General features: G+C 48.8%; 1 protein-coding gene across 1 annotated transcript in view; it reads left to right on the top strand.

Moving 5' to 3' along the window:
• Nucleotides 1–2,789: 2,789 nt before the first annotated feature.
• The window catches only part of BRINP1 (BMP/retinoic acid inducible neural specific 1), a 173,879-nt gene continuing 168,614 nt past the window's right edge, over nucleotides 2,790–8,054 (top strand). Inside the window, exon 1 of the mRNA XM_060608861.3 lies at nucleotides 2,790–3,241. The gene's annotated coding sequence lies outside the window, so the exon portion shown is untranslated. The remainder of the gene's footprint in view (nucleotides 3,242–8,054) is intronic.

The following is an 8,054-nucleotide window of genomic DNA, read 5'->3' as shown; positions in this document are numbered from 1 at the left end:
AGGAATGCCTTGCACTGAGAACTTTTCTGATGGCCAAGGAGTCTTTGGAGACTTTTTTTAAATGGCCCTTTTAGCCTTTCTTCATAGAAACAGGGAAGCTAAACATAGCCAAATGCAAATGAACTAAGACCTGGAAAGGTTGGAGTTTTAGTCAAAACTCAGAAATCATAAGGCTCGGGTGAGTTTTAAATCTGCCCCTGAAAAGGCTTCGCCTCCTCCTCCAGGGACAAGAATTGATAAATACTCCATTGGTAGAGAAAATGCAATGGTCTCAGCCATTTAAGTTGATGCTTTGTTGTGGTGAAGTTAAGGCTTTGTTGTGGTCACCCCATTAAATCCTGAGCTCTTCCAATCACCCCAAGGCTTCCCGCATTATTTCCAGAGGACAAGGTGAAGAGTTTGGACTTAGATCTCGGTGTGGAATTCCTGACTCCATCACTGACTCGCTAGCTATACCTTGGCATGCTACTCACATTTTCCAAGCTCCAATTTCCTATGACGTAAAAATGGGGTCATATTACCTAGCTCATACCTCATAGCATTTTGTGAGTTATACAAGATAATTTATGGAAGACCCAAATGAAATGCCTTGTGCATGGAAAAGTTAAAAAAAAAAAAAAAAAAAAAGAAGAAGAAGAAGAAAAAAAATCTTCTCTTTCTCCCTGTCTGACAGTGGTTGGATCTGGGGAGAGATCTGTGCTCCCTGAGGGAAATATTAACTATGTGAAGTGGAGGAGAGGAAGATGGGAAAATGTTCCAGAGTGTTACATCCCCTCTTTCTAAGGCATCTGGACCACAACCCATCTTGGGAGATTGATTAGAAGAGAATAGCTACGAGGAATCAGTCTGTTCTTCGGTTGTCCTCTGAAGCTGCCTAACGAGGTTGTTTCAGACTGATTTCAGAACTGCATTCCCAGAAGGGCTGCTGTTGCCTACTCTCACTCAAGGAGGCATATCTGAGCTGAAGAATGATGGAAAAACAGAGGGAAAGGGAAGAAAGAATAAAAGAAGGGATGGGGGGAGAGAGGGAGAGAGAGAGAGGGAGAAGAAACAAAAGAATGAAGCAGGAAGGGATAGGAGATAGAGAGCCACCTGAAGCTTCACACTGAAATGGACGGCAAATGCAGTGTGTGTTGCAAGTGTTTTTCTTTGTGGTTCGAATCAAAGACAGAACTGTCTTGGGAAACACTGCCCAGGATCTGAACCTGGGCCACAAGCCTAGGGAAGGAAAAAATTGTTCAAGCAGAACAAGTTTCCTTCCACCAGGTACAGAGACAGCGCTCCCTTGGTCAGTGGCTGGAGAGCTGTCCGTGGTGCTGAATGCGTGTCCTTTGAATTAGCGTGGAGGAGGAGACACCGCGGAGAGGAGATTTGGACAGGCTACCGCTCCCCTCTTCTGTGCCCCCTCTTTTCAGTCCTGCACTGTTGAGGCTGGAGCTCATTCTGATTAGGGCACTCTCTCCTCCTCTCTTTTTCTTTCCCCCTTTGCCAATTAAATATTTCTTCTCAAGTTCTCAATTCCTCACTCCAGAATTTCTCTTCCATTTTGTTTCAAGACTTCTAATTCTCGAGCTCCTAGACCCTTCTGGACCTCCCTAGTTATCATGTCTCTTTCCTAACACTCTTTGAATAATCCTAACATGATAACAATAACAATAATAATCACAGAGAGCATGCTTTAGGCACTCACAAGGTGTCAGGGAGTATTCTAAGTGTTTTTCACATAAATTAACTCATTTAAATCTTACACCAACCATGCTGGATAGGCAGTTATATTATTCGAATACACAGATGGGAAATTAAGGTTTAAGAGGTAACTGATTTGGCCAGGATCATAGACAGGATTCTAACCTGCGGGAGCTGACACTTTTACCCAATATAGTTTCCTTTAAATTTTTCATCACCTTTTCCTTATTACTCTTTGCCCCTCCATCTGGTAGCGTCACTGACGCTACCTATCCTTGCCTAAACTTCCAGGAACTAGCAATCTCCATTGCTGATATTTTTTAATTAAAAAAAAAATAAAAAGAAGCAAAGTAAACAAACATAGAGAATATGCGCTGCGTGAGAATTTAGATCGTGTACCGGCCTTCTTTGCTGCTTCAGGGAGAGGCCCCACGTCAGCAACCCCAGCCTGCACCTCAGGCTAAATTCGGAGTCTTTGGGTCTCTGTATTAATGCCTTCGCCCCCATACCTTCTCTGGTTGTATCTAGAGAACTTTGCGTCCTATCAGCTTCTTGCTCCGAGAAGCACTTGCTTAATTCTGGGAGGTTCTGTGGGGCTCATGCCTACACATACAGAGAAACAAACAGTCTTAAACACGCATACAGAGGCACACGGATACACACGGACCCACACACTCACCTCCCCAGACAAAACCACACTCGAATAGATACACACAGACGCACTAGCACCCGCATATCCGGAAAAACTCGTATAACTCGCGACGCACACAGCTACAGACACGCTTAGAAACACCACGACGCAGGGTTTGCGCACACACACACACACACACACACACATCACAAAGTCCCTTTGGGCGCTCATACACGGAGACACGCCACCCTATCCCCAGACCCACTAGACTCCCCAGTGGCTCAGCCTCAGCCCACCCAGGCCGCCCCTCCCTCGGAGAAGGCCTTTTTTCTCTCCTCCTCTCCCTTCTCCTCCTCCGCCTAAAGATGTACAAAACACTCCTCAGAATAAACCCTGGCTCTAGGCTCCTCCCTCCCCGCCCCCGGCAGCCGCTCCCCCATTCATTTTCGCCCGTCGCCGGGTAAGTCCCTCCTCCCGCGTAGCCCGGCCTCCACTGCTCCCCGCCCGGAGACCGCGGCGCACTTGGACTTCCCTCTCCATTCGCTGGCCGCCTCGCTCCCGGTCCCCACGGCTGTGAACTGATCTGGCGCGGGGAGGGGGGAGGAGGAAAGCGCAGGCGAACGAGCGAGCGAGCGAGGGAGCGAGGGAGCGAGCCAGAGAGCAAACCGAGAGCGAGAGAGCCGGGAGGCTGAGGGAGTAGTGACCGCCTTCCGGAGCCGGGATTCATGCCTGTCCTCGGGACCAGCGGAGGGGACTTTACGGCTGAGTATGAGCCAGGCTGCTAGGAGCCAGGTACCCCCACGCCTGCAGTCCCCGCGCCGTTCCCGGTATGCGAGCTGGACGCAGGGCTCTCCCAACTTCCCACCGAGCCGAATAAAAAGCGTCCTCCCGCAGCTCTCCGCCAAAGACGGACATTGACTCCAGGTAAGGCGGCGCCGGGCGCAGCGCCCGCCAGCCCCGCTGCCCTTGGAGACGGCCCCGGACCGCATTCGGGGCGCCCCCGCCCGCCCCTCCCCTCCCCCTCTCGTCACCCTTCGTCTCTTCCGTCGGCCGCCTAGCCGCCTCCAAGTCCTCGCAGGTTCCTTGGAGGGGGAGGGCTCTGCTTTCTGGGGCGCAAGGGGTTAAATGCGGGTTTTAGTAAGTGGTGTGTGTGCTCCCCGCGCGCTCCCGACGTGTGTGCCGTGGTGGGAACTTGATGTGGTGCTAGTGTGTGTTTGCGTGTGCAGCGTCGTTTGCGTTTGATGCGTGTTTGTGCTGTGCTGTGCTCTGTGTGTGTGTGTGTGTGTGTGTGTGTGTGTGTGTGTGTCGGGGAGGAGGTAAAGAGAGGTCCTATAACCTACTTAAGGCGCGATGTGTGTGTGCATGTTTGTACGTATGTGTTTGTATGTGTGCACTTGTGTGTCTTTTTAATTAGGTCTTTCCAGCTTACATGGAATGGGATCCTTACTATAGGATCACGTAGCCATCGGGAGACCCGCTGTGGACTTCTTCTTGGCGCTCTGGGCTTGGGTTTTGGGGAGCATTCCAGGGATAAGGACAGCACCTTATTTACCCCAATATTGATACCCTGGAAGGAAAATTCCTCCAAATGTTGGAGACCTGGTGGACTTGGACTCAGCGTTTAATATGAAAGAGAAATGGCCAAACCCTGAGGCAATGACATGCTGTCACTTTAAATTCCACACTGGGCAGGCTCCAGGATTCTGATGGGAATTTGGAGTCACTGGGTAGTGGGTGTCAGAGAGAGAAGTCAGCGGTGGGCTCCTTATCTGGGGCTTGGCAAGTCTGGGATAGAGTCTACCATGCCTCTCCATGTGTAATCATAACAGCAGGACAGCGCCTCCTGGTACCGGTGCTTTTGGGGATGATCTGAGCAAGTTTGCATGTATCCCCCTAAGGGGAAAGGAGGAGAGTCCTCAGAGACCTGCTCATCCATCATAGTTACACAGGATCACAGGGAAAATTTCATATGGGGGCAGCTGTGGGTAACGTGGAAGGAGATGGATGGGGCACTTCCCTAAGAGATCCCTCCTTCCCTTCCCCATTTCAGAAAGGCTTGGGAAGCCCCAAGAGAATCTCTTCATAAACTGTGCCTCCTTATGGCTCCACTGGAGTTAGGAGGAAGATGGGAGAGCAGAGAGATTGTGTGTGCATGTGTGTGCGTGTGTGTGCGTGTGTGTGTGCGTGTGTGTGTTTCAGTGCTGAGGGAGATCCACAATGTGGGAATGGTTGTGGGTGGGGAATTCATGGCAGAATGTGGCCGTATTTGACTTAAACTGCTATCGATTTGCACCTCACATCTCTTGCTAGGCTCCAAAATACTGCCAAGGGCACGGGGGTGGGGGGGGGCGGTGGCGGTGGTGGGGAGAATGTCAGTAAGGAAGACAGTTTGGGTCAGGTCTCTCTTTCCTCTTTCCTCCACCTCCCAGGAGGCTCTCTTGGTAAGTCCCCTGGCCACCCTGGCTAGGTCCTGCTGGGTTTGGACTCTGGGGCCAGCCATTGATTTGATTCCCGGCTGCCTCTTAAAGGCTTGCCCTACTCAGCAAAAATGCTGAGTTTTACTGCTGTTAGCATGGCTTCCAGACTCGGCAGCTGTTACTTTCCCAAGGTAAGAGGCAGCCGTTCTGCCGCCAGGCATGGAGGCTAGTGGAGCACAAGGGCTGAGATGCTGGGACGGCCCCTCGTCTACCCCAGCTGGCAAGGAGCCACTGAAAAGACCTTTTGGGGAAAAGATAAGTAGAAATATAATTGTGTTTTAAACATGAGATGGGGTGTGTGTGTGTGTGTGTGTGTGTGTGTGTATGTGCATATGTGCACGCGCATGTAGCTTCTGAGGCAAGATAAAAGCAAACATGTGTTTGCAAGGACCTGCCCTGGCGGGTGGGTGACCGTGCTGCCTGCAGGCACTTGTACCTCAGGCTGCAGCCCTCATGGGGCCACAAGGAATCTGCTTCAGGAAACCATGTCAGAGCAGGGCCCCCTGGTTCATTTTGTGTGGGGATGTAAAGTCAGAGGAGGACACCCTGTGCTAGGATCCACTCTCGTTTTATTTCTTTTTCAATTCAGCGACAATTAAAGCTGGAAGGAATATTAAAGAGCAGACAGGCAGGACTTGTGGCCCGGAGAGGGGATGAGAATTCCACAGCATTCTCTAGCAAGTTCGTGGTATGCCCAGGGCTAGAACCTATGACGGGTGTCTGCCTGACACCCAGATCGATGTCCTTTCCACTTCACCATACTGCCTAGGGACTATGTATTGTTCCCCAGTCCCAACCGGCCACTGTGCTCCCACCCAAGACAATCACTGTCTCCCGCCTTCAAACTTCTCATTTCAGAGGTGCTCCATCTATAAACATGACCCCGGAGAGAAAGGATCCAATGCCTCAGTCACTCTCCCCACTAGACAGAGAGACAGATAGATACACACACACACACACACACACATACACACACACCATCCATTCCTTCTCCGGTGGCTTCAGAGAATTACACACAGGCAGGGACCCAATACTGACTATGACTGGTGGACAGAATCCAACAGAGCATCGGACTGTACCTGAGTTTTTTATTAAGGAATTCTTGGCCTTCCAGAGTTAAGTGTATACCCATCTACCAATGCAAATACTTCAGGCAAATTAATTTCTTTATATTAATGAGAATCTTGCCCTATACAGTTATGCATACTGCAGTCACAGGAACATTTCCAAGCACATGTGTGTACGTGCACTCATACACACATGTGCACATGCAGATTTAGAAACCTTTCCTCCTTGCTATAGTCCCCAAAAGGGAATTTCAACCTCCGCACCGAATTGTGTTCCCCTGTATAAAGGCATCACCCACACAAAGACTTGGGACTCATCATCCCAGAGAAGGGGAAATGTAAATCCCTGTAAAGGATAGGCTCTTGAGAAGTCAGAGCCAAGCCCACGCAAAAGTGCTCCCAGAGTCCTAGATGCTCATTTTGGGGTGCAGGCGAGCACTGAGAAAAACATGGGGGTTTCAGGCCCATCTGCAATAGAGCCTTTCCACACAGGCTTTTCCGAGGCTGGATGGCACTTTAGCTCCCAGAAGGGGGAGCTGTGACTCCATTTCAACCGAGGAGAACTGGCTCAGAGATTCCAAATCAGCTGTTGGGCCCCCGTTGAGTTTCCATGGCCCAGCTCAGGCTGCAATGCATACATTCGAAATGGTACAGGTGGGGACTTTAAAAAACCTTCTCCCCTGGTCAGTCCAAATAAAATGTCTTCGTGCTTGCAAGAGTTTATGCTGTTGACCACAAAGTCTTCCGTTTTTCTGGAAGGGCCTTTGGTTGTGTGAAGAGACATTTTCTGTTTGACACCCTCTAGCTTGCCCCCTCCCAATTCCTTATGAGTACTTATCACCCGAATAGGCCACTAAGGTTAGACCTAACCCGCCCTTCTCTCCCTGCGTTCCCCTTGCTAAAATCCAAAGATTAATAAATTGGCCGCTGGACTTCTGGTAATCATATTAAAGACAAGATGGGGGTCGTGTGAAGAGGACAGATTTTCAAATGTCGTTCTCCAGATAATCCCCCCTCATGTTTTCCATGCGAACCCCATCTGCAAGGAGCACCTTTATGTTTCTCTCCTCCATCCCTCAGCTTCAGCCTCCACTTTTTAACATCCAGCTCAAACGACCCTGCCAAGAAGTCTTCCCAAAATCTTATTTTGGAATAAATCTTTCTCCCCTGTTCATTCATATAATTTTGCCTGAAACTCTATTTTAGCTTCTATCCCTGTTTGCCCTGTTTTGTAACTCTGTGGATATATGTCTCTTCAACAGGGTCTTAGTAGGAATATTTTCTTTTATCTCCAGGGACTGACACATAGTAGTGGCTCTGTAAATGTTTGCTATGGCATTTGAGGCTAGGCTCAGTTATAGCTGTCATCCTTCTCTCTCTCTCTCTCTCTCTCTCTCTCTCTCTCTTATTCTTTCTCTTTCTGATAATCGTTTCATATTCTCACAAAGCAATACAATCATGGTTTCAAATCATGCTACTTATACTATCAATATAGGGATATCGATGATACAGATGGATGAAATTATGCCCTACTTGGAATAAACATTGCCCTACTGTGTTCCAGGGTCTTTAGTTTTCTTCTCATTCAATCTTCCTTTCCACCCAGTGAGGCAGATACAGTCGTTTTACAGAAGAAGAAGGTGAAACTCATGCTGGCTAGGTCCCTTGCCCAAGGTCACACGACCAGCACAGCCAGAAGTGGAACCTGACTCCTTCTTGCTTCAGCACTTCTACTCTTTCTTGGGGACCACTGAGTTAATGGTAACCGTTGTGGATGACCAACAGGACTGGGTTGTTCAGCAGATTCCAGTATAGCTGAGAGCATAGTATTGACCCTTTGAAATTGATGTTATGAAGGAGTCATGGAATCATTTGATCAACGAATCTTAGTGTTCTAAGGTTTCTGAATAACCAGATCTTTCTCCTTACTCAAGAATCAAGAATCCCTTTTGGAATACTCATAACACATGTCCGCTCAGTCTCATTTTTAGCACTTTTGGCAACAGTGAAGTCACTATCTCACAAACCAACCTGTGTTGTATTGGGAGAGCTTTGTTGGGATGTGTTCTCACTGTGACCCTAAATCTGCCTTTTATCGTAAGTCTCTCAAATCATATGACACAAGTATAAGTCTCTTCTAATCTCAGTTCTTCCCATATCGTGGAAGCATCATCATGTCACCACAGATATTCT

Source organism: Panthera onca, chromosome D4 (genome assembly GCF_046562875.1).
Source record: "Panthera onca isolate mPanOnc1 chromosome D4, mPanOnc1 haplotype 2, whole genome shotgun sequence".
Classification (NCBI taxonomy): Eukaryota; Metazoa; Chordata; class Mammalia; order Carnivora; family Felidae; genus Panthera; species Panthera onca.
Note: the sequence above shows the minus strand (reverse complement) of the source record. Positions and strands in the feature narration are given on the sequence as shown.